At 45.3% G+C, this 26,427-nt stretch overlaps 1 pseudogene; it reads left to right on the forward strand.

Annotated features, from left to right (window-relative positions):
• LOC135546668 (arf-GAP with Rho-GAP domain, ANK repeat and PH domain-containing protein 1-like) overlaps positions 1-26,427 on the forward strand; it is a 95,870-nt pseudogene that overhangs the window by 35,263 nt on the left and 34,180 nt on the right.

The raw sequence follows: 26,427 nt of genomic DNA on the forward strand, positions 1-26,427 counted from the left end.
AACAATAGGCTGGTGTTAAATATCTCAACCTAAAAACACAATTTTTTGTGACAAGTCGCTCACTCAACGCTAAACCTCATTTAGATCTATTAGATAATAATGTGGCTCTTGAGCAAGTTGAGGAAACTACATTTCTGGGTGTAACCCTAGATAGCAAGCTGTCATGGTCAAAACATATAGACTCTATGTTTGCTAAAATGGGAAGCGGTCTGTCCATGACAGGGCGTTTCTCTGCCTTGACAGCTTAATCAACCAGAAAGGTCCTAGTTTGGTCACTTATGGACTACTGCCCAGCTGTGTGGTCATGTGTAGTTTCACCTGGACTACTGCCCAGCTGTGAGGTCATGTGTAGTTTCACCTGGACTACTGCCCAGTTGTGAGGTCATGTGTAGTTTCACCTGGACTACTGCCCAGCTGTGTTGTCATGTGTAGTTTCACCTGGACTACTGCCCAGCTGTGTGGTCATGTGTAGTTTAACCTGGACTACTGCCCAGCTGTGAGGTCATGTGTAGTTTCACCTGGACTACTGCCCAGCTGTGAGGTCATGTGTAGTTTCACCTGGACTACTGCCCAGCTGTGAGGTCATGTGTAGTTTCACCTGGACTACTGCCCAGCTGTGAGGTCGTGTGTAGTTTCACCTGGACTACTGCCCAGCTGTGTGGTCATGTGTAGTTTCACCTGGACTACTGCCCAGCTGTGTGGTCATGTGTAGTTTCACCTGGACTACTGCCCAGCTGTGTGGTCATGTGTAGTTTCACCTGGACTACTGTCCAGCTGTGAGGTCATGTGTAGTTTCACCTGGACTACTGCCCAGCTGTGAGGTCATGTGTAGTTTCACCTGGACTACTGCCCAGCTGTGTGGTCATGTGTAGTTTCACCTGGACTACTGCCCAGCTGTGTGGTCATGTGTAGTTTCACCTGGACTACTGCCTAGCTGTGTGGTCATGTGTAGTTTCACCTGGACTACTGCCCAGCTGTGTGGTCATGTGTAGTTTCACCTGGACTACTGCCCAGCTGTGTGGTCATGTGTAGTTTCACCTGGACTACTGTCCAGCTGTGAGGTCATGTGTAATTTCACCTGGACTACTGCCCAGCTGTGAGGTCATGTGTAGTTTCACCTGGACTACTGCCCAGCTGTGAGGTAATTTTGCACGCCCAATTTTTCAGTTTTTGATTTGTTAAAAAAGTTTGAAATATCCAATAAATGTTGTTCCACTTCATGATTGTGTCCCACTTATTGTTGATTCTTCACAAAAAAAAAACAGTTTTATATCTTTATGTTTGAAGCCTGAAATGTGGCAAAAGGTCGCAAAGTTCAAGGGGGCCGAATACTTTCGCAAGGCACTGTATATATTATGTTTCATGTGAACCCCAGGAAGAGTAGCTGATGCTTTTGCAGTGGGGATCCTAATAAATACCACAAACTCCAATTTGACCTAACTAATATAAAAAAAATAACTAGGTAAATTTATGTCGACATGTGGAAGTAGTTTCTGACTTTTTCTACAAGGAATTAGAGCAATCGACTGATAGAACTGTTGTCTTGTTGTTAGACAGCTCATACTGTAGAATCTATTTCTTCAAATGGACGCTTTATATCACTAATGCTGCTAAACCTGTCCTCTACTGTACTGTATTAGACCTGTCCTCTACTGTACTGTATTAGACCTGTCCTCTACTGTACTGTATTAAACCTGTCCTCTACTGTATTAAACCTGTCCTCTACTGTATTAGACCTGTCCTCTACTGTACTGTATTAGGGGCTGTGGCTCGGAATTTACCTCTGTTTTTTAAATTTCTCTCTCCATTCCTGTCAGGGTCAGATTTTCAATTGTTTTTTAAAATTTCTCTCTCTCACTCTCTCCCTCTCAGGGTCAGATTTTGAATTGTTTAAAAAAAAACTCTCTCTCTCTCTCTCTCTCAGGGTCAGATTTTGAGTTGTTTTTTAAATTTCTCTCTCTCCCTCTCAGGGTCAGATTTTGGTGACAGTTCAGATGACTCTGAAGATCCAGACCAAGTTTACCCCAAGCCCCAGTCTGTGAACATGGCAGACAGGGTAAGATAGTGTGTATGTGTACTCTGAATATGTGTCTAGACTGTAATGTTATTGTGTTGCTGTGTGTCAGTGACGGCTGTGTTGTCCAATAGGATGTGTTCCTGCCGGTGCCGGGGTGGGGGAAGGGGCGGTACAGCTCTCTCTGCAGCGACGATGAACTATTGGACGATGACAACGAGCCAATCAGCAACCGGTTAGTCTCCCCTGACCCCTGATCTCTGGTGAAATCATTGTTCCCCAAGAGAGAGGGAATAACACTCTCTCTCTCTTTCATTCTCCTCTCTCTCTTTTTATTTTCTTTCTTTATCTTTCTCTCACTTTCACTCTCTTTCTTTCTCTCAGTCAGAGCTCATGGCAGGACTATGGTCTGAGTACGCTACAGGAGAGTGTCTACCTGCCAGTCACAGGCAGGGTCCTAGCCCAGCCCCCTAGAGATGGCCCCTCCCCTGTTCTAAAGATGGGCTGGCTGGATAAGAACCCACCGCAGGGGTATGTCACGCACACACACACAGGCACACACACACACACGCACACACACACACGCACATCCAGTATACGACCTCCCTAACTGTATGTATGTGTGTGCAGGTCTCTGTACTACCAGAGGAGATGGGTGAAGCTGGATGTTGACTACCTGAGATACTTTGACAACGACAAGGTGCGGTAACTATGAGTTCAGTTGGCCGTCTACACTGTCCTGTTAGTCTATACATTACCTAGGTCATGATGTCCCCCATTAGTATTTCTCAGAGATGTGGTTTCTCTATTGATTGTCTGTGTTGTGTGTGACAGCGGTCGTATGAGTCATGGTGTGTTGTGTGTGTGTGTGTGTGTGTGTGTGTGTGTGTGTGTGTGTGTGTGTGTGTGTGTGTGTGACAGCGGTCATATGAGTCATGGTGTGTTGTGTGTGTGTGTGACAGCGGTCGTATGAGTCATGGTGTGTTGTGTGTGTGGGACAGCAGTCGTATGAGTCATGGTGTGTTGTGTGTGTGTGTGACAGCGTCGTATGAGTCATGGTGTGTTGTGTGTGTGACAGCGTCGTATGAGTCATGGTGTGTTGTGTGTGTGTGTGACAGCGTCGTATGAGTCATGGTGTGTTGTGTGTGTGTGTGACAGCGTCGTATGAGTCATGGTGTGTTGTGTGTGTGTGTGACAGCGGTCGTATGAGTCATGGTGTGTTGTGTGTGTGTGTGTGACAGCGTCGTATGAGTCATGGTGTGTTGTGTGTGTGTGTGACAGCGTCGTATGAGTCATGGTGTGTTGTGTGTGTGTGTGACAGCGTCGTATGAGTCATGGTGTGTTGAATGTGCGTGTGACAGCGTCGTATGAGTCATGGTGTGTTGTGTGTGTGTGTGACAGCGTCGTATGAGTCATGGTGTGTTGTGTGTGTGTGTGACAGCGGTCGTATGAGTCATGGTGTGTTGTGTTGCAGGAGGTATACTCTAAGAGGATCATACCAACGGCTGCCATTACGGGGGTGACCAATGTGGGAGAGCAGAAATTTGAGGTGGTCACAACCAACCGGACCTTTCTCTTCAGAGCCGAGAGCGACTGTGAGTGTGTGTGTGTGCATCCTTTGTTGTTCTTCTCTGGTTGTCAGCCCAGAAACCTTGACCCAAGTAAACACAGCAACATGTTTTGAGCCATGGTTTAATACACAGGGACTTGGTTCGTCCCTCTTCTTATACTAGCCAGATAATAGGAAGTATTATACTGTGTACTAGTGCTGCAAGTATAACTGTGTGTTCAGAACAATGTGGCGGAGGCGGACGGCAGCCCTGGTCTTAGGAAAGCGCAGAGAGAGGAAAACTCACCTTAGTTATGATCAATTACGAAAATATAGGAATGTATCAAATTGTTGCTTAAATCCCAAAATCACATCAACCCTTATAATAATTAAAGCAATGGTCAACTAGATGGTAATTTCAGCACCGTTTTGATTGAGACAATCGTGGGCGACTCGTCTTCATAAATCAATCGAGGTCTGAATCGGGTATTTGACAATATGTAGGTTGGGGAAATGTTAGCTAAGTTGAGGTGAGTGCTAATGATTCAAGTTATTCTAGTTAGCTCATATATTAACTGATCAGAACACTTTGCTGGCATGCTATGTACAGTAGCTTAACACGTGGATCGTGCTCTTCACTTGCCTGTGACTGTGTCTGATCATCAGTCAATGGGATTTTGTTTCACTGAATCTCTGTCTGTATATTTGGTTAATTGATCTCTGGCTGGGCAAAAAGTGGTGGTATAGCTCATGTTATAATGTAGCCTAATCAAGTGTTCGTCTATCACCGATCATAAACATTTAGCATGCTATAACGTAGCCTAATCAAGTGTTCGTCTATCACTGATCTGAAACATTTACCATTCTATAACGTAGCCTATTCAAGTGTTCATCTATCACTAATCTGAAACATTTAGCATGCTATAACGTAGCCTAATCAAGTGTTCGTATATCACTGATCTGAAACATTTAGCGTGCTATAACGTAGCCTAATCAAGTGTTCGTATATCACTGATCTGAAACATTTAGCGTGCTATAACGTAGCCTAATCAAGTGTTCGTCTATCACTGATCTGAAACATTTAGCATGCTATAACGTAGCCTAATCAAGTGTTCGTATATCACTGATCTGAAACATTTAGCGTGCTATAACGTAGCCTAATCAAGTGTTCATCTATCACCGATCATAAACATTTAGCATGCTATAACGTAGCCTAATCAAGTGTTCGTCTATCACTAATCTGAAACATTTAGCATGCTATAACGTAGCCTAATCAAGTGTTCGTCTATCACTGATCTGAAACATTTAGCATGCTATAACGTAGCCTAATCAAGTGTTCGTCTATCACTGATCTGAAACATTTAGCATGCTATAACATAGCCTAATCAAGTTTTTGTCTATCACTGATCTGAAACATTTAGCATGTTATAATGTAGCCTAATCAAGTGTTCGTATATCACTGATCTGAAACATTTAGCGTGCTATAACGTAGCCTAATCAAGTGTTCGTCTATCACTGATCTGAAACATTTAGCATGCTATAACGTAGCCTAATCAAGTGTTCGTCTATCACTGATCTGAAACATTTAGCATGCTATAACATAGCCTAATCAAGTTTTCGTCTATCACTGATCTGAAACATTTAGCGTGCTATAACGTAGCCTAATCAAGTGTTTGTCTGTCACTGATCTGAAACATTTAGCATGCTATAACGTAGCCTAATCAAGTGTTCGTATATCACTGATCTGAAACATTTAGCGTGCTATAACGTAGCCTAATCAAGTGTTCGTATATCACTGATCTGAAACATTTAGCGTGCTATAACGTAGCCTAATCAAGTGTTCGTCTATCACTGATCTGAAACATTTAGCATGCTATAACGTAGCCTAATCAAGTGTTCGTATATCACTGATCTGAAACATTTAGCGTGCTATAACGTAGCCTAATCAAGTGTTCGTCTATCACTGATCATAAACATTTAGCATGCTATAACGTAGCCTAATCAAGTGTTCGTCTATCACTAATCTGAAACATTTAGCATGCTATAACGTAGCCTAATCAAGTGTTCGTCTATCACTGATCTGAAACATTTAGCATGCTATAACGTAGCCTAATCAAGTGTTCGTCTATCACTGATCTGAAACATTTAGCATGCTATAACATAGCCTAATCAAGTTTTCGTCTATCACTGATCTGAAACATTTAGCATGTTATAATGTAGCCTAATCAAGTGTTCGTATATCACTGATCTGAAACATTTAGCGTGCTATAACGTAGCCTAATCAAGTGTTCATCTATCACTGATCTGAAACATTTAGCATGCTATAACGTAGCCTAATCAAGTGTTCGTCTATCACTGATCTGAAACATTTAGCATGCTATAACATAGCCTAATCAAGTTTTCGTCTATCACTGATCTGAAACATTTAGCGTGCTATAACGTAGCCTAATCAAGTGTTTGTCTGTCACTGATCTGAAACATTTAGCATGCTATAACGTAGCCTAATCAAGTGTTCGTCTATCACTGATCTGAAACATTTAGCATGCTATAACGTAGCGTAATCAAGTGTTCGTCTATCAATGATCTGAAACATTTAGCATGCTATAACGTAGCCTAATCAAGTGTTTGTCTATCACTGATCTGAAACATTTAGCATGCTATAACGTAGCCTAATCAAGTGTTCGTCTATCACTGATCTGAAACATTTAGCGTGCTATAACGTAGCCTAATCAAGTGTTTGTCTGTCACTGATCTGAAACATTTAGCGTGCTATAACGTAGCCTAATCAAGTGTTTGTCTGTCACTGATCTGAAACATTTAGCATGCTATAACGTAGCCTAATCAAGTGTTCGTATATCACTGATCTGAAACATTTAGCGTGCTATAACGTAGCCTAATCAAGTGTTCGTATATCACTGATCTGAAACATTTAGCGTGCTATAACGTAGCCTAATCAAGTGTTCGTCTATCACTGATCTGAAACATTTAGCATGCTATAACGTAGCCTAATCAAGTTTTCGTCTATCACTGATCTGAAACATTTAGCGTGCTATAACGTAGCCTAATCAAGTGTTTGTCTGTCACTGATCTGAAACATTTAGCATGCTATAACGTAGCCTAATCAAGTGTTCGTCTATCACTGATCTGAAACATTTAGCATGCTATAACGTAGCGTAATCAAGTGTTCGTCTATCAATGATCTGAAACATTTAGCATGCTATAACGTAGCCTAATCAAGTGTTTGTCTATCACTGATCTGAAACATTTAGCATGCTATAACGTAGCCTAATCAAGTGTTCGTCTATCACTGATCTGAAACATTTAGCATGCTATAACATAGCCTAATCAAGTGTTTGTCTATCACTGATCTGAAACATTTAGCATGCTATAACGTAGCCTAATCAAGTGTTTGTCTATCACTGATCTGAAACATTTAGCATGCTATAACGTAGCCTAATCAAGTGTTCGTCTATCACTGATCTGAAACATTTAGCATGCTATAACGTAGCCTAATCAAGTGTTCGTCTATCACTGATCTGAAACATTTAGCATGCTATAACATAGCCTAATCAAGTTTTTGTCTATCACTGATCTGAAACAGTTAGCGTGCTATAACGTAGCCTAATCAAGTGTTCGTCTGTCACTGATCTGAAACATTTAGCATGCTATAACGTAGCCTAATCAAGTGTTCGTCTATCACTGATCTGAAACATTTAGCATGCTATAACATAGCCTAATCAAGTTTTCGTCTATCACTGATCTGAAACATTTAGCGTGCTATAACGTAGCCTAATCAAGTGTTCGTCTGTCACTGATCTGAAACATTTAGCATGCTATAACGTAGCCTAATCAAGTGTTCGTCTATCACTGATCTGAAACATTTAGCATGCTATAACGTAGCCTAATCAAGTGTTCATCTATCACTGATCTGAAACATTTAGCATGCTATAACGTAGCCTAATCAAGTGTTCGTCTATCACTGATCTGAAACATTTAGCATGCTATAACATAGCCTAATCAAGTTTTTGTCTATCACTGATCTGAAACATTTAGCGTGCTATAACGTAGCCTAATCAAGTGTTCGTCTGTCACTGATCTGAAACATTTAGCATGCTATAACGTAGCCTAATCATGTGTTCGTCTATCACTGATCTGAAACATTTAGCATGCTATAACGTAGCGTAATCAAGTGTTCGTCTATCACTGATCTGAAACATTTAGCATGCTATAACGTAGCCTAATCAAGTGTTCGTCTATCACTGATCTGAAACATTTAGCATGCTATAACGTAGCCTAATGAAGTGTTCGTCTATCACTGATCTGAAACATTTAGCATGCTATAACATAGCCTAATCAAGTGTTCGTCTTTCACTGATCTGAAACATTTAGCATGCTATAACGTAGCCTAATCAAGTGTTCGTCTATCACTGATCTGAAACATTTAGCATGCTATATTGTAGCCTAATCAAGTGTGTATGTTTCTCTTGGATCATGTAGCCTTATATAATCTGTCCACCATGGAGCTGTGACAGCGTGTCCTGTTTTATGTGTCTTAACCTAACTTCAATATAATCAATCAGTGATTCATGTTGGCTAATTACACAGCATATGAGTCATTCATGCATTTTAAATACAATCAAGCGTTTTATTTTGTAATGAAATAACAAAGGGAACCTTGAACAAATAAACTAGAAATAAACTAGATTTTCTGTCAAACAGCCATTTGAATAATCTGTTAAAAGCCCTGAGTTTTTAACGCATGTTAAATTGGTAGTTACAGTCTTGTCCCATCGCTGCAACTCCCGTACAGACTCGGGAGAGGCGAAGGTCGAGAGCCTTACGTCCTCCGAAACACAACCTTGCCAAGTCGCACTGCTTCTTGACACACTGCTCGCTTAACCCGAAAGCCAGCCGCAACAATGTGTCGGAGAAAATACCGTAGAACTGTCGGCCATGTCAGCCTGCACTGCGCCCGTCCCGCCACAGGAGTCGCTAGAGCGCGATGAGACAAGGAAATCTCGGCCAGCCAAACCCTCCCCTAACCCGGACGACACTGGACCAATTGTGCGCCGCCTTATGGTTCTCCCGGTCATGGCCGGCTGCGACACAGCCCGGGATTGAACCCGGGTCAGTAGTGATGCCTCAAGCACTGGGATGCAGTGCCTTAGACCGCTGCACAACTCAGGAGGCCACTCCAACCTATTCTTATTGCAATTTGAAACATTTCACTCATCAGAAAAATACTTTCATCATGGCAGCAAATGTCTCTGGCCCAGCCAATTTTTTAAATCCTGGCACCGCTAGTGGCACCACTGGCACTGCTAGTGTCTGCAGCTGCTGCTGCTGAGAGAGAGCCTTAGTAGGATAAAAGGTGCACAGACACTCACAGTTGATTTTATTCTTAACACAACACGGCATGCCCGTAACCCACCTGGGCCCAAATCAACCCGCAACAATGAGAACTCTAGAAACGGCAACTCATCTGCCCATCATGCAGACATCAGCATCAAGCTGTTCATATCACACTGCTGCGTGCTAAATCACTCTTCCTATGTGTGTGTATGTGTGTGTGTGTATGTGTGTGTAGTTGAGAGGAATGAATGGGTGTCAGTTCTGCAGAACTTCACTAGGGGGCGCCAGGAGGGCAGCAGGGAGATTACTTCATTGGTCCCACACTCCTCGATGACCCCTGGTTCACCCCTGACCCCTGAACAGCAGGGCTACCTGGAGCTGAGGGGCCTGCGCTCTAAACTCTACACAGTCGTCTCCGGAGACAAGGTCTTCCTCTACAAGAACATGGAGGTGAGGCTGTGGGGGTGTTTGGTCCTAGGGGTGTTTGGTCCTAGGGGTGTTTGGTCCTAGGGGTGTTTGGGTCCTAGGGGTGTTGGGTTCTAGGGCTGTTTGGTCCTAGGGGTGTTGGGTCCTAGGGGTGTTGGGTTCTAGGGGTGTTTGGTCCTAGGGGTATTTGGTCCTAGGGGTATTTGGCCCTAGGGGTGTTGGGTCCTAGGGGTGTTGGGTCCTAGGGGTGTTGGGTCCTAGGGGTGTTGGGTTCTAGGGGTGTTGGGTTCTAGGGGTGTTGGGTCCTAGGGCTGTTTGGTCCTAGGGCTGTTTGGTCCTAGGGCTGTTTGGTCCTAGGGCTGTTTGGTCCTAGGGGTGTTTGGTCCTAGGGGTATTTGGTCCTAGGGTTATTTGGTCCTAGGGTTATTTGGTCCTAGGGTTATTTGGTCCTAGGGGTGTTGTGTCCTAGGGGTGTTGGGTCCTAGGGGTGTTGGGTCCTAGGGGTGTTGGGTCCTAGGGGTGTTTGGTCCTAGGGGTATTTGGTCCTAGGGGTATTGGGTCCTAGGGGTGTTGGGTCCTAGGGGTGTTGGGTCCTAGGGGTGTTGGGTCCTAGGGGTGTTGGGTTCTAGGGGTGTTGGGTCCTAGGGCTGTTTGGTCCTAGGGTGTTTGGTCCTAGGGGTGTTTGGTCCTAGGGTTATTTGGTCCTAGGGTTATTTGGTCCTAGGGGTGTTGTGTCCTAGGGGTATTTGGTCCTAGGGGTATTGGGTCCTAGGGGTGTTGGGTCCTAGGGGTGTTGGGTCCTAGGGGTGTTGGGTCCTAGGGGTGTTGGGTTCTAGGGGTGTTGGGTCCTAGGGCTGTTTGGTCCTAGGGGTGTTTGGTCCTAGGGGTGTTTGGTCCTAGGGGTATTTGGTCCTAGGGGTATTTGGTCCTAGGGGTGTTTGGTCCTAGGGGTGTTTGGTCCTAGGGGTGTTGGGTCCTAGGGGTGTTGGGTCCTAGGGGTGTTTGAAATAATTTATTTGGAATTAAGTATTTGACATTAGTTTTACTATTTGGGTCACTTCCACGAAATATGTGCCTTTTGCATCCCCTTGATATTTGAAGTAGAAATTGTGCACCAATATTGAATTTTAATAGCCTGTTATATTAAATGAAGTGCCCTTTAATATAGACCACATGGATAATTCAATATATCTTGTATAAGTGCCAAAATTTAGCATTTTGACGTGTCCCTCTGTCAACCCTGTGTCACTTCCAGGAAGATTTTAACCCACTGAATCCCAGAATGTCCCCAAGTTTCACCATCATTGTAAAGTCCTCGTTACGTTGTTGCTTTGACAAAGTCCTTTCTGGAGGGAATTATTTATTTCATGTGATTAGTGACTAATTTACATCTGTCCCTTATTTTAAGGTGAACCCTGTCTCCTTTTTATGTGGTGAAACTAACTAACTATTCCTTTTAAAATATTTTGTTTTCAAAAAGTGACATTGAACATCTAATAGTCAAATCATAGTGTAAAAGCGTAAAAGCAGGTGTACTGGAAAACGAATCGGCTCGAGTAGAGGTGAAAAATATTTTAGCACATATTTATGTAAAGCATTCAATCGCCACTCCCTGTTGCACACAACACGTTTCCATTCCCCCTGTCACAAGGGGATTTATGGCTGATTTAAGAAGAAATCGTCAACCCTGGCACGGTCAACCCTGTCACGGTCAACCCTGTGACGGTCAACCCTGTCACGGTCAACCCTGTGACGGTCAACCCTGGCACGGTCAACCCTGTCACGGTCAACCCTGTCACGAGGGGATTTATGGCTGATTTAAGAAGAAATCGTCAACCCTGTGACGGTCAACCCTGTGACGGTCAACCCTGTGACGGTCAACCCTGTCACGGTCAACCCTGTCACGGTTAACCCTGTCACGGTCAACCCTGTCACGGTTAACCCTGTCACGGTCAACCCTGTGACGGTCAACCCTGTCACGGTCAACCCTGTGACGGTCAACCCTGTGACGGTCAACCCTGGCACGGTCAACCCTGGCACGGTCAACCCTGTCACGGTCAACCCTGTCACGGTCAACCCTGTTACTTTATTTGGCACTTAATAGGCACTTATTGTAGTAAAACATTTTATTTAACCTCTTGAGATGGGAAAACTTGTTTGTTATGAATTTGAACGTGTGCTCTTCATGACAGATTGTTAAAATTAGGTGTTTTTTGGACCAAGTTACACGTCTCCAAAGTCACCGAATTGGTGGAATGACCCATTTATTTAAAATTATTTGAAAATAGTTTCAAATACTTAAAATAAAAGTATCTGGTTTGGCCACATTTATTTAGAAAATACTAAAATGCACATAAAATACGTGTCTCAGGCCCCATTTAGACAGGCAGACCAATTCTGATATTTCTTTCCATGAATTGGTGTTTTGATACATCAGACGTGAAAAGATCCGATGTGATTGGTCAATAGACCAATTAGTGGGAAAAAAAGATCAGAATTGGGCTGCTTGTGTAAATGCATCCTCAATAGCAAATACTTCATATGTATGTATGTATTTGAACCCAGCTCTGATCTTGTTGTAGTGGGTGATGTCAGCTGTGTGATGTGTCTGTCCTGTTTCCAGGACTACCGTCTTGGCATTGGCATCACGTCTATCGACATGAACGTAGGAAACGTGAAAGACACTGACCGTCGCAGCTTTGATCTGACAACACCCTACCGCATCTTCAGGTTTACACACACAGAAATACAAAACAGCAAAACAGAGTGGAGTTAGTTGTGTGTGTGTGTGTGTGTGTGTGTGTGTGTGTGTGTGTGTGTGTGTGTGTGTGTGTGTGTGTGTGTGTGTGTGTGTGTGTGTGTGTGTGTGTGAAGAGAAGAGGAAGGAGTAAAAACCACGAGGGTCTGTGTCAAGCTGTTCAGAGGTCACATCTGTGTGTGTGTGTGGATGTCTCATTCTGTCTCATTCCAATGTCAATGTGTGTGTATGTGTGTAGTTTTCTAGCGGATTCAGAACAACATAAAGACCAGTGGGTAGAAGCGATGCGTGAAGCGATTGGAGAGGCTCTGTCCAATAGCGAGGTGGCTAATCAAATCTGGGCGGAGCCTAGCAATGGTTGCTGTGCCGACTGTGGCGCCGCCAAACCTGAGTGGGCTGCCATCAACCTGTGTGTGGTGGTCTGCAAACGCTGTGCAGGTGAGTGTGTTAACTATCACCCAGTTGCAGTACTTTCAGATCCACTGACCTTTGGTAAGACCTATTTGTGTTATATACAGAATCCTTTATAGTGGAGCAGTCCAAGACTTATGCATTTTGTGTGTGTGTGTGTGTGTGCGCATGTTGTAGGAGAGCACCGCGGTTTGGGCCCCAGCATCTCTAAGGTGCGCAGTCTGAAGATGGACAGGAGGGTGTGGACAGAGGAGCTTATACAGGTACACACACACACACACACACACACACACACACACACACACACACACACACACACACACACACACACACACACACACACACACACACACACACACACACACACACACACACACACACACACACACACACACACGCACACACACACACACACACACACACAGACACACGCACACACTCTAAATACTTTATTTCAATCCACCAATCAAATAACAAAAAAGGATCCAAACACTTCAAAGGTCCCTGTATGCATGGAATTGAAGAGTACCGAAAGTACCTCCTTCTCCAAACAGCTAGACTGACCACGACAGCTGAAACAGAGAAGAACCTCCTTCTCCACACAGCTAGACTGCCCACGACAGCTGAAACAGAACAGTATTTTGGCTAACTACTGTGTCCCTCTCTAATACCCCTGCCTGTCACTTACCTGTCCCCAAGGTGTTCCTGTTGCTAGGTAATGAGCGTCTGAACAGATTTTGGGCGGCGAACGTCCCTCCCAGCGAGGCGCTGAGTCCGACCAGTTGCAGCGAAGACCGCCGACGATTCGTCAGCTCCAAATACAGACAGGGCAAATACCGCAAATACCACCCCCTCTACGGCAACCAGGAAGAGCTTAACAACGTAAGAACAACCTTTATATAACCCTTATCTGACCTCCAAACTAACCTTAATTTAACCCTACCACAACGAAATGACAACCTGAACGATCCAATACACTCCCATACCCCTCCAGTATCCACCCCCTCCAGTATCCATCCCCCTCCAGTATCCCCCTCCAGTATCCACCCCCTCCAGTATCCACCCCCTCCAGTATCCATCCCCCTCCAGTATCTATCTCCCTCCAGTATCTATCCCCCTTCAGTATCCACACCCCTCCAGTATCCACACCCCTCCAGTATCTCTCCCTCCAGTATCCACCCCCTCCAGTATCCACCCCCTCCAGTATCCACACCCCTCCAATATCCAATCCCTCCAATATCCAATCCCCTCAGTATCCATCCCCCTCCAGTATCCATCCCCCTCCAGTATCTATCTCCCTCCAGTATCTATCCCCCTTCAGTATCCACACCCCTCCAGTATCCACACCCCTCCAGTATCCACACCCTCCAGTATCCACACCCCTCCAGTATCTCCCTCCAGTATCCACCCCCTCCAGTATCCACCCCCTCCAGTATCCACACCCCTCCAATATCCAATCCCCTCCAGTATCTATCCCCCTCCAGTATCTATCCCCCTCCAGTATCTATCCCCTTCAGTATCCACACCCCTCCAGTATCCACACCCCTCCAGTATCTATCCCCCTTCAGTATCCACACCCCTCCAGTATCCACACCCTCCAGTATCCCCCCTCCAGTATCTATCCCCCTCCAGTATCTATCCCCCTCCAGTATCTATCCCCCTCCAGTATCCAGCCCCTCCAGTATCCTTCTCTTCCATTCAGTGTGTGTGTTTCTGTGTAGTGAATGCCTTAGTGTTACAGCTCTTAGCTGGGTCAGTCAATAGCCTCTTAACCCAGTTACCAGAAGCAATGCCAACTGCACACAGCTCTCTGTCTCTCTCTCTGTGAGCGTGTGTGTATATGTGTATGTATGTGTGTGTTTGAGTGTGGGGTGTGTGTGTGGTGTGTGTGTGAGAATCACATTCAGCACATGACCTTGAGTGATTCCATTTTCCTCCTTAAGTGATTTAGTTAACCAGATGTTCATGCCCAGTGTGTGTGTGTGTGTGTGTGTGTGTGTGTGTGTGTGTGTATATGTGTGTGTGTGGGGGGGGGGGGGGGGTGCAACAGAGATGTAAAGAAACTCAATATATAGGACGTTTTCTCTCTGCTTCTAAATGTTGGACTAGGATGCAACGGCATAGGGAGACACACACACACACACAAACACCCTCTCGCTCGCTCTTCATGCGTTGAACTAAATGAATCCTTTGTTCTCCTTCTCCCCTCTCTTTTTCTGGTCTGTTCCCGTTCTCCCTTGTCCATTCCCTGCTGCCTTGGACTTTGTCTCTCTCTGTGTTCTCCCTATTTCATTCCCTGTTGTCTGGACTGTGTCTCTCTCTGTGCTCTTCCTGGGCCTCAACCCACCTCGAGCATGTATAAGCTCATGTTGCTGACTCCACCCCTCCATCAGATGTTATCATGGTCTTTCTACAGGAATGTTCTCTAACCCCGCCCCTCCAGAGTTTTCCCCTCCCCCTTGTATCCCTGTTTCACTGTTTGGGTCTGGTCAGTGGAGCTGAGGGTCTGGTCAGTGTAGCTGAGGGTCTGGTCAGTGTAGCTGAGGGTCTGGTCAGTGTAGCTGAGGGTCTGGTCAGTGTAGCTGAGGGTCTGGTCAGTGTAGCTGAGGGTCTGGTCAGTGGAGCTCAGGGAAGTGTTTCTCTCTGTCTCTCCTCCTCTCTTCTGTTGGTGTATTTTTGTGAGGAGGGCTCTTGCATCGTCTTCACTTGGAACTATGCAGTTTGGTACACACACACACATACACAGACACACACACCTGCACCGGTGACATTCAAGAGGACTACACTGTCAGCTTATGGGTGAGTTCACCACTGCAGTAGCTGTGTAGGACTGTGTGCTCTGTTTGTTGGCATTGTATGTTTGTGGACAAGGCCTGTTTTTGTGTTTGTGTGTCGTGTGTATAAAATGTGAGAGGGGAAAGAATGTGTTTGAGAGTTGTATTGGAGTGTGGGTCTGAGAGTTGTATTGGAGTGTGGGTCTGAGAGTTGTATTGGAGTGTGGGTCTGAGAGTTGTATTGGAGTGTGGGTCTGAGAGTTGTATTTGAGTATGGGTCTGAGAGTTGTATTTGAGTGTGGGTCTGAGAGTTGTATTTGAGTGTGGGTCTGAGAGTTGTATTTGAGTGTGGGTCTGAGAGTTGTATTTGAGTGTGGGTCTGAGAGTTGTATTGGAGTGTGGGTCTGAGAGTTGTATTCGAGTGTGGGTCTGAGAGTTGTATTTGAGTGTGGGTCTGAGAGTTGTATTGGAGTGTGGGTCTGAGAGTTGTATTTGAGTATGGGTCTGAGAGTTGTATTTGAGTGTGGGTCTGAGAGTTGTATTTGAGTGTGGGTCTGAGAGTTGTATTTGAGTGTGGGTCTGAGAGTTGTATTGGAGTGTGGGTCTGAGAGTTGTATTTGAGTGTGGGTCTGAGAGTTGTATCCGAGTCTGAGTGTGGTTGGGTCTGAGAGTTGTATTTGCGTAAGTGTGGGTCTGAAGTTGTTCGTAAGTTGTATTTGCGTAAGTGTGTTGAAGTGTGTAAATATGTTTGGATGATTGAAATGGATGACTTCCTCTATGCTCAGCTGGAGGGAGACGTGTGACTCCATGTGTTCTTTGTGTGGTCATAGCCTCCCCTTTCTGAAGGGACAGTCTTGTACGAGTCAGCTCCCTCTCCCACTCTACTGATCTATGCTAATAGCATCGTATAACACATCACGGCTAAACTACAGGGAACTGCCAAAATAAAGGAAAACACTTGAGTAAATGAGGGATACTAGTAGTTAGAGCGTTGGACTAGTAACCGAAAGGTTGCAAGTTCGAATCCCCGAGCTGACAAGGTACAAATCTGTCATTCTGCCCCTGAACAGGCAGTTAACCCACTGTTCCTAGGCCGTCATTGAAAATAAGAATTTGTTCTTAATTAACTGACTTGCCTGGTTAAATAAAGGTAAAATAAATAAATATTGAAAGCAGATGCTTTCACAACGGTTAATTAAGCAATTAACATCCCATCATGCTTAAGAACATGTGTTAAAAATGCCCAGTTGCCCATTATTTTGACTACAAGAGATCTGTGACTTTGGGTCTCAAAGGAGCGTAGGGGGTTTAAAAGGTGTGTGTCTCAGTCTCCAGATCTCAACACAATTGAACATTCTGGAGCGGCGCCTGAGACAGAGCTTTCCACCACCATCAACAAAACGCCAAATTATTGAATTTCTTGTGGAAGAATGGTGTCGCATCCCTCCAATAGAGTTCCAGACACTTGTAGAATCTTTGCCAAGGTGCATTGAAGCTGTTCTGGTGGCTCGTAGTGACCCAACGCCCTGTTAAGACACTTTATGTTGGTGTTTTCTTTATTTTGGCTGTTACCTATATGCCAGAAGCTCATGGCACATCACAGCTAAACCATGTTAGCATCTTATAGCACATCACAGCTAAACCATGTTAGCATCTTATAGCACATCACAGCTAAACCATGTTAGCATCTTATAACACATCATAGCTAAACCATGCTAGCATCTTTTAGCACATCACAGCCAAACCATGTTAGCATCTTATAACACATCATAGCTAAACCATGCTAGCATCTTATAGCACATCACAGCTAAACTTTGTTAGCATCTTATAGCACATCACAGCAAAACTATGTTAGCATCTTATAACACATCAACGCTAAACTATGTTAGCATCTTATAGCACATAGCGCCAGGAGTTTTCCTGGTCAGCTGACATGGTCAGGAAAAACTTGGATCCTAATTTGATTGCTATGCTACACAGTTATAACATAGTGAAGCTAAATTATGTCTGCTTTTCTAACATCTCTCAGTGCAGGCTAGCACTGCTTTTACAGGGCTGCCAGTCTACCTCACAGCTAACCTCCACATGATAATTAATCAACCAACCCAGTGATTAGACAGTAACCATTGAGAATTATAGTTAGTTTGACAGTGTGACTGTGGGCTGACAGTGTTATGAGACGCAGAGGTATTTGTGTGTGTGTATGGATGGTTTTGGATATGTTTGTGTGTGTGAGTGGTTTAGGAATTTCTCCATATGTCTGTCTTGAATAGTGACTTGTGTCTGTGTGGTTCAAACCCTACACCTCAACCTGAGCACTCGGTTCTGCCATCTTTGATCTCTTGGGACCTCCACCCCTATGAGGGGCCGGCATATCCCAACCAATGACGGAACAATGAATCCCTGGGCATCTTCTGAAAATGTATCTCGAAAATGTATCTCTCGATTAGTCCTACATCACCCCTCCCCACCGCAGAAATGTACTTACTATGACTGTGATATGTGGTTGTCCTGCCTAGCTTCTTAAAATTAATGCACTAAGTCTTTCTGGATAAGTCTGCTAAATTACTCAAATGTAAATAGTACGTGCTGGGTGGGTGCAGGCGTGGTGTTGGGTGATTGTTTACTGCAGTAAACAATCTATGGGTCTGTTTCATTGGATGTGTGTCAATATGGCTCTTATATAGATCAGTTGCTAGGACACAGCTTCAATCCCTTTCTCGATCCTTACCCCTCTTATTCTCTTTTCTTTCTATCAGACCTCAGGATAAGACCCAGATGCAGACAGTTCGAAATAACAAATATTTATTTACAAAACAGTGGGCAGGCAAGCTACAGATCAAGGGCAGGCAGAGGTAGATAATCCAGGGCAGAATCTGTAAAGTACAGAACACCAGGCAGGCTCAGGGTCAGGGCAGGTGAAAGAGATCAGTGTGTGACACTTTCTCTATCCTTTCCCCTCTTATTCCCCTCTTTCTCTATCCTTTCCCCTCTTATTCTCCCCTCTTTCTCTATCTTTTCCCCTCTTATTCCCCTCTTTCTCTATCCTTTCCCCTCTTATTCTCCCCTCTTTCTCTATCCTTTCCCCTCTTATTCCCCTCTTTCTCTATCCTTTCCCCTCTTATTCTCCCCTCTTTCTCTATCCTTTCCCCTCTTATTCTCCTCTTTCTCTATCCTTTCCCCTCTTATTCTCCCCTCTTTCTCTGTCCTTTCCCCTCTTATTCTCCTCTTTCTCTATCCTTTCCCCTCTTATTCTCCTCTTTCTATCCTTTCCCTCTTATTCTCTCCTTTCTCTATCCTTTCCCCCTCTTATTCTCTCCTTTCTCTGTCCTTTCCCCTCTTATTCTCCTCTTTCTCTATCCTTTCCCCTCTTATTCTCTCCTTTCTCTGTCCTTTCCCCTCTTATTCTCCTCTTTCTCTATCATTTCCCCTCTTATTCTCCCCTCTTTGTCTGTCCTTTCCCCTCTTATTCTCCTCTTTGTCTGTCCTTTCCCCTCTTATTCTCCTCTTTCTCTATCATTTCCCCTCTTATTCTCCCCTCTTTGTCTGTCCTTTCCCCTCTTATTCTCCTCTTTCTCTGTCCTTTCCCCTCTTATTCTCTCCTTTCTCTATCCTTTCCCCTCTTATTCTCCTCTTTCTCTATCCTTTCCCCTCTTATTCTCCTCTTTCTCTATCCTTTCCCCTCTTATTCTCCCCTCTTATTCTCCTCTTTCTCTATCATTTCCCCTCTTATTCTCCCCTCTTTGTCTGTCCTTTCCCCTCTTATTCTCCCCTCTTTGTCTGTCCTTTCCCCTCTTATTCTCCTCTTTCTCTGTCCTTTCCCCTCTTATTCTCCTCTTTCTCTATCATTTCCCCTCTTATTCTCCTCTCTTTGTCTGTCCTTTCCCCTCTTATTCTCCTCTTTCTCTGTCCTTTCCCCTCTTATTCTCCTCTTTCTCTGTCCTTTCCCCTCTTATTCTCCTCTTTCTCTGTCATTTCCCCCCCTCTTATTCTCCTCTCTTTTGTCTGTCCTTTCCCTCTTATTCTCCTCTTTCTCTGTCCTTTCCCCTCTTATTCTCCTCTTTCTCTGTCCTTTCCCCTCTTATTCTCCTCTTTCTCTGTCCTTTCCCCTCTTATTCTCCTCTTTCTCTGTCCTTTCCCCTCTTATTCTCCTCTTTCTCTGTCCTTTCCCCTCTTATTCTCCTCTTTCTCTGTCCTTTCCCCTCTTATTCTCCTCTTTCTCTATCCTTTCCCCTCTTATTCTCTCCTTTCTCTATCCTTTCCACCTCTTATTCTCCTCTTTCTCTATCATTTCCCCTCTTATTCTCCCCTCTTTGTCTGTCCTTTCCCCTCTTATTCTAATATCTTTGTTGCCTGTTTCTCTATTTTCTCTCTTTGCCCTATTTCTCTTCTCCCAAATGTTTAAATTATTTCTTTCATATCACACTCTCTCTGTTTTTCTCCTCAGCCTTGTTTTCCCTCTCTGTCTGCTACAGTAGGTCTCTGTCTGCTACAGTAGGTCTCTGTCTGCTACAGTAGGTCTCTGTCTTTCCCTTTCTGTCTGCTGGGTCTCTCTGTCTGCTACAGTAGGTCTCTGTCTTTCCCTTTCTGTCTGCTGGGTCTCTCTGTCTGCTACAGTAGGTCTCTGTCTGCTACAGTAGGTCTCTGTCTGCTACAGTAGGTCTCTGTCTGCTACAGTAGGTCTCTGTCTGCTACAGTAGGTCTCTGTCTGCTACAGTAGGTCTCTGTCTGCTACAGTAGGTCTCTGTCTGCTACAGTAGGTCTCTCTGTCTGCTAGATCTTTCTGTCTGCTAGGTCTCTGTCTGCTGGGTCTCTCTGTCTGCTGGGTCTCTCTGTCTGCTAGGTCTCTCTGTCTGCTGGGTCTCTCTGTCTGCTGGGTCTCTCTGTCTGCTGGGTCTCTCTGTCTGCTGGGTCTCTCTGTCTGCTGGGTCTCTCTGTCTGCTGGGTCTCTCTGTCTGCTGGGTCTCTCTGTCTGCTGGGTCTCTCTGTCTGCTGGGTCTCTCTGTCTGCTGGGTCTCTCTGTCTGCTGGGTCTCTCTGTCTGCTGGGTCTCTGTCTGCTGGGTCTCTCTGTCTCCTGGGTCTCTCTGTCTGCTGGGTCTCTCTGTCTGCTATGTCTCTCTGTCTGCTGGGTCTCTCTGTCTGCTATGTCTCTCTGTCTGCTGGGTCTCTCTGTCTGCTGGGTCTCTCTGTCTGCTGGGTCTCTGTCTGATAGGTCTCTCTGTCTGCTGGGTCTCTCTGTCTGCTGGGTCTCTCTGTCTGCTGGGTCTCTCTGTCTGCTGGGTCTCTCTGTCTGCTATGTCTCTCTGTCTGCTGGGTCTCTCTGTCTGCTGGGTCTCTCTGTCTGCTGGGTCTCTCTGTCTGCTGGGTCTCTGTCTGCTGGGTCTCTCTGTCTGCTGGGTCTCTCTGTCTGCTGGGTCTCTCTGTCTGCTGGGACTCTCTGTCTGCTGGGTCTCTCTGTCTGCTGGGTCTCTGTCTGCTGGGTCTCTGTCTGCTGGGTCTCTGTCTGCTGGGTCTCTCTGTCTGCTGGGTCTCTCTGTCTGCTGGGTCTCTCTGTCTGCTGGGTCTCTCTGTCTGCTATGTCTCTCTGTCTGCTGGGTCTCTCTGTCTGCTGGGTCTCTCTGTCTGCTGGGTCTCTGTCTGCTGGGTCTCTGTCTGCTGGGTCTCTCTGTCTGCTGGGTCTCTCTGTCTGCTGGGTCTCTCTGTCTGCTATGTCTCTCTGTCTGCTGGGTCTCTCTGTCTGCTGGGTCTCTGTCTGCTGGGTCTCTCTGTCTGCTGGGTCTCTCTGTCTGCTGGGTCTCTCTGTCTGCTATGTCTCTCTGTCTGCTATGTCTCTCTGTCTGCTATGTCTCTCTGTCTGCTGGGTCTCTCTGTCTGCTGGGTCTCTGTCTGCTGGGTCTCTCTGTCTGCTACACCTGGTCTCTCTGTCTGATAGTCCCTCTGTCTGCTACAGTAGGTCTCTGGTGAGGTAATGCTGGAACAGATGGATCACAATTCTTTCTTCCTGTCTCGTGTGTCTATATTGTGTGAATGTGTTTGTGTGCGCTCCTCTGCTTGCCAAGCATGTGAAACATTTGTTAGTTTGCGGATGGAGGGAATGGGGAGGATAGAGGCAAGGGGTATCTGTAATCACTCTCTGATTACAAGACTTTCATATTGTTTTCATATTTTCTTTTCACTTTCCTTTCAGAGACACACCCAGGGTATAGAGTGCACTCCACATGGCCCTCAGACAAATCATTCTCTCTCTGTGTCTCACTCTCTCTATCTTGTTCTCTTTCTTTTCTCTCTCTCTCTCCAGGGGTTGTGTAAAAGTCTTTGATTCCTCCATGTGTCTGTGTGCATGTTTGCTGATGTTGATGATGGGCTAGAAGTCCTGGAGAAGAAAAATATGTAGGAGAAGGAGAGGGAAAAGAAGGAACAGCATGTCAGAAATTAGCTCAATGCAATTGAAGAATCCATAGACTCTAACCACTTCTGGGAAAATTGGAAAACACTAAACAAACAACAACACGAATAATTATCTATCCAAAATGGAGATGTATGGGTAAACCACTTCTCCAATCTTTTTGGCTCTATAACAAAGAATAAAGAGCAAAAACATATACATGATCAAATACAGATCTTAGAATCAACTATTAAAGACTACCAGAACCCACTGGATTATCCAATTACATTGAATGAGTTACAGGACATAATAAAAACCCTCCAACCCAAAAAGGCCTGTGGTGTTGATGGTATCCTCAATGAAATGATCAAATATACAGACAACAAATTCCAATTGGCTATACTAAAACTCTTTAACATCATACTTAGCTCTGGCATCTTCCCCAATATTTGGAACCAAGGACTGATCACCCCAATCCACAAAAGTGGAGACAAATTTGACCCCAATAACTACCGTGGAATATGTGTCAACAGTAACCTTGGGAAAATCCTCTGCATTATCATTAACAGCAGACTCGTACATTTCCTCAATGAAAACAACGTACTGAGCAAATGTCAAATTGGCTTTTTACCAAATTACCGTACAACAGACCATGTGTTCACCCTGCACACCCTAATTGGCAACCAAACAAACCAAAACAAAGGCAATGTCTTCTCATGCTTTGTTGATTTCAAAAAAGCCTTAGACTCAATTTGGAATGAGGGTCTGCTATACAAACTGATGGAAAGTGGTGTTGGGGGTAAAACATATGACATTATAAAATCCATGTACATAAACAACAAGTGTGCGGTTCAAATTGGCAAAAAACACACACATTTCTTCACACAGGGTTGTGGGGTTAGACAGGGATGCAGCTTAAGCCCCACCCTCAACATATATATCAACGAATTGGCGCGGGCACTAGAAAAGCCTCCCCCTGCTAGAATCCGAAGTCAAATGTCTGCTGTTTGCTGATGATCTGGTGCTTCTGTCACCAACCAAGGAGGGCCTACAGCAGCACCTAGATCTTATGCACAGATTCTGTAAGACCTGGGCCCTGACAGTAAATCTCAGTAAGACCAAAATAATGGTGTTCCAAAAAGGTCCAGTCACCAGGACCACAAATACAAATTCCATCTCGACACTGTTGCCCTATAGCACACAAAAACACTATACATACCTTGGCCTAAATATCAGCGCCACAGGTAACTTCCACAAAGCTGTGAACGATCTGAGAGACAAGGCAAGAAGGGCATTCTATGCCATCAAAAGGAACATACATTTCAACATACCAATTAGGATTTGGCTAAAAATACTTTAATCAGTCATAGAGCCCATTGCCCTTCATGGTTGTGAGGTCTGGGGACCGCTCACCAACCAAGACTTCACAAAATGGGACAAACACCAAATTGAGACTCTGCACGCCGAATTCTGCAAAAATATCCTCTGTGTACAATTTACAACACCAAATAATGCATGCAGAGCAGAATTAGGCCGATACCCACTAATTATCAAAATCCAGAAAAGAGCCGTTAAATTCTATAACCACCTAAAAGGAAGTGATTCCCAAACCTTCCATAACAAAGCCATCACCTACAGAGAGATGAACCTGGAGAAGAGTCCCCTAAGCAAGCTGGTCCTGGGGCTCTGTTCGCAAACACAAACACACCCTACAGAGCCCCAGGACAACACAATTAGACCCAACCAAATCATGAGAAAACAAAAAGATAATTATTTGACACATTGGAAAGAATTAACAAAAAAACAGAGCAAACTTGTTATGTACTTGAGTGAAGACCCAAAAGCGGTTTTAACAGAAACAGAGTTCTTTTAATGAAAAAACAGGAATGGCATAGATCCTCTTCCGACGTTGTCAATGGAACAAAAGATAGTTAGTAGAGTGCAGGATGCACCTGCCAGGCAGACTCCGACAGGATAGGACTAGGTGGAAGCAAACGAGACGATAGCTTGCTCTGGCATGAGAAACACAAACGAGAATCTGACACCGAAAGTAGCAGGAACAGAGAGAGAAATAGAGACCTAATCAGAGGGAAAAAAGGGAACAGGTGGGGAAAGGGTGAATGAGCTAGTTAGGGGAGATGGGGAACAGCTGGAGAAGGAGAGAAAGAGAAGGTAACCTAATAAGACCAGCAGAGAGAGACAGAGTGAAGAGAAAGGACAGGAACAGACATAATAAGACATGACAAAACTAGAATGCTATTTGGCCCTAAACAGAGAGTAGACAGCGGCAGAATACCTGACCACTGTGACTGACCCTACACAGAGAGTAGACAGCGGCAGAATACCTGACCACTGTGACTGACCCTACACAGAGAGTAGACAGCGGCAGAATACCTGACCACTGTGACTGACCCTACACAGAGAGTAGACAGTGGCAGAATACCTGACCACTGTGACTGACCCTACACAGAGAGTAGACAGCGGCAGAATACCTGACCACTGTGACTGACCCTACACAGAGAGTAGACAGTGGCAGAATACCTGCCCACTGTGACTGACCATACACAGAGTAGACAGTGGCAGAATACCTGACCACTGTGACTGACCCTACACAGAGAGTAGACAGTGGCAGAATACCTGACCACTGTGACTGACCCTACACAGAGAGTAGACAGTGGCAGAATACCTGACCACTGTGACTGACCCTACACAGAGAGTAGACAGTGGCAGAATACCTGACCACTGTGACTGACCCTACACAGAGAGTAGACAGTGGCAGAATACCTGACCACTGTGACTGACCCTACACAGAGAGTACACAGTGGCAGAATACCTGACCACTGTGACTGACCCAAACTTAAGGAAAGCTTTGACTATGTACAGACTCAGTGAGCATAGCCTTGCTATTGAGAAAGGCCTCCGTAGGCAGACCTGGCTCTCAAGAGAAGACAGGCTATGTTCTCACTGCCCACAAAATGAGGTGGAAACTGAGCTGCACTTCCTAACCTCCTGCCCAATGTATGACCATATTAGAGAGACATATTTCCCTCAGATTACACAGATCCACAAAGAATTCGAAAACAAATCCAATTTCCCTCAGCTGTAAAAACATCTTCCTCCCTGTTTTGTATCTCTCCTGGTCTCTATCTTTCTCTCAATGGGGCAGTCACCCTCTCTTCCTGACTGGTTTTAATTTCCTCCCATGATTCCCAGTTAACCTCTCCCCTCACCCCGTTTTGTCTTACCCCGACCCTGTCCCCTGGTCCCTTACCCTGTCCCCCTCACCTTAAAGTCCTCAGAGATGTGAGTCATTGGTCTCAGTTGTGAAATAGTGGATTGTTCTGAACCACAGCTGTGAGTCAGCTGCACCACTGCTTTGCCCAACAACAACAGGTGGACTGTGGGTTGGTGTGAAATGTGTAGGCTTGTGGAATGTCGTAGGTTATGATGTCATAATGTTGTACAAAGTTCACTAATACTGCTGTGACAGCTACAGTGACGGTCTAATACTGCTGTGAGACCTACAATGACAGTATACTACTGCTGTGACAGCAACAATGACAGTATACTACTGCTGTGACAGCAACAATTACAGTCTAATACTGTTGTGACAGCAACAATTAGTCTAATACTGCTGTGAGACCTACAATGACAGTCTAATACTGCTGTGACAGCAACAATGACAGTATACTACTGCTGTGACAGCAACAGTTACAGTCTAATACTGCTGTGAGACCTACAATGACAGTCTGGTCACTGCTGTTTCAAGCAAAAAGCTCAGACTCAGCATAGCAGCAATGTTACTTCCTCCTCGCTAACACTGACAAAGTGATCAAAACATTTTCTGAATTTGAAACAGTTATCCCACCCTAACCCCCTCCCTCTCTCTCTCCCCCTCTCCCCCTCTCCTCTCTCTCTCCCCTCTCTCCCCCTCTCCTCTCTCTCTCCCTCTCTCCCCCCCCCTCTCTCTCCCCCTTTCCCCCTCTCCCCCCTCTCTCTCCAGGCCCTGTGTATAAACGTGCAGTGCAGTGATGTCTTGGAGACCTTATGTCTGGTGTTCTGTGGAGCTGATGTGAACTGTTCTACTGGCCAGACAGACTGTCCCTCCCCCTCTCCCTGGCACTCGCCCACAACCAGAAACTACAGGCCCAGTTCCTCTCACACAACCTCAACACAGGTATTTAAGTACATATTTGTATTCCAGTGTAATAATGAGGGTGCATGTTGACAGTGTGTTGTTGTGTTTCTGCAGAGCTGCCTCAGTCGGAGGTGACTGGGGTCATGGAGCCTCAACACTATTCACCACAGCACCCCGTCACTCACAATGGCTTCCTTTTCAAGACCGCCTCCATGGCCCGGCCTATCACGGAGCGTAAGGCCAGGGAGGGTGAGCCAATCACACACACACACACACATCTCCCCTAGTTTCTTCCTTAGTCCCCTAGTCCCTTCCCTAGTCCCCTTGTCTCCTAAATCCTCCCCTTGTCCCATCCTCTAGTGCCCTAGTCTCCGAGTCCCCTCCCATATTCCTTCCCTAGTCTTAGTCCCTTCCCTAGTCTCTTAGTCCCTTCCCCTAGTCCCTTCCCCTAGTCTCTTAGTCCATTCTTCCAGTCCCTCACTCTAGTCCCTCACTCTAGTCCCTTCCCTAGTCCCTTCCCTAGTCCCTTCCCTAGTCCCTTCCCCTCGTCCCTTCCCTAGTCCCTCCCCTAGTCCTTCCCCAGTCCCTTCCCCTAGTCTCTTAGTCCCTTCCCTCGTCC

The sequence above is a fragment of the Oncorhynchus masou genome, chromosome 9 (assembly GCF_036934945.1).
Source record: "Oncorhynchus masou masou isolate Uvic2021 chromosome 9, UVic_Omas_1.1, whole genome shotgun sequence".
Classification (NCBI taxonomy): domain Eukaryota; kingdom Metazoa; phylum Chordata; class Actinopteri; order Salmoniformes; family Salmonidae; genus Oncorhynchus; species Oncorhynchus masou.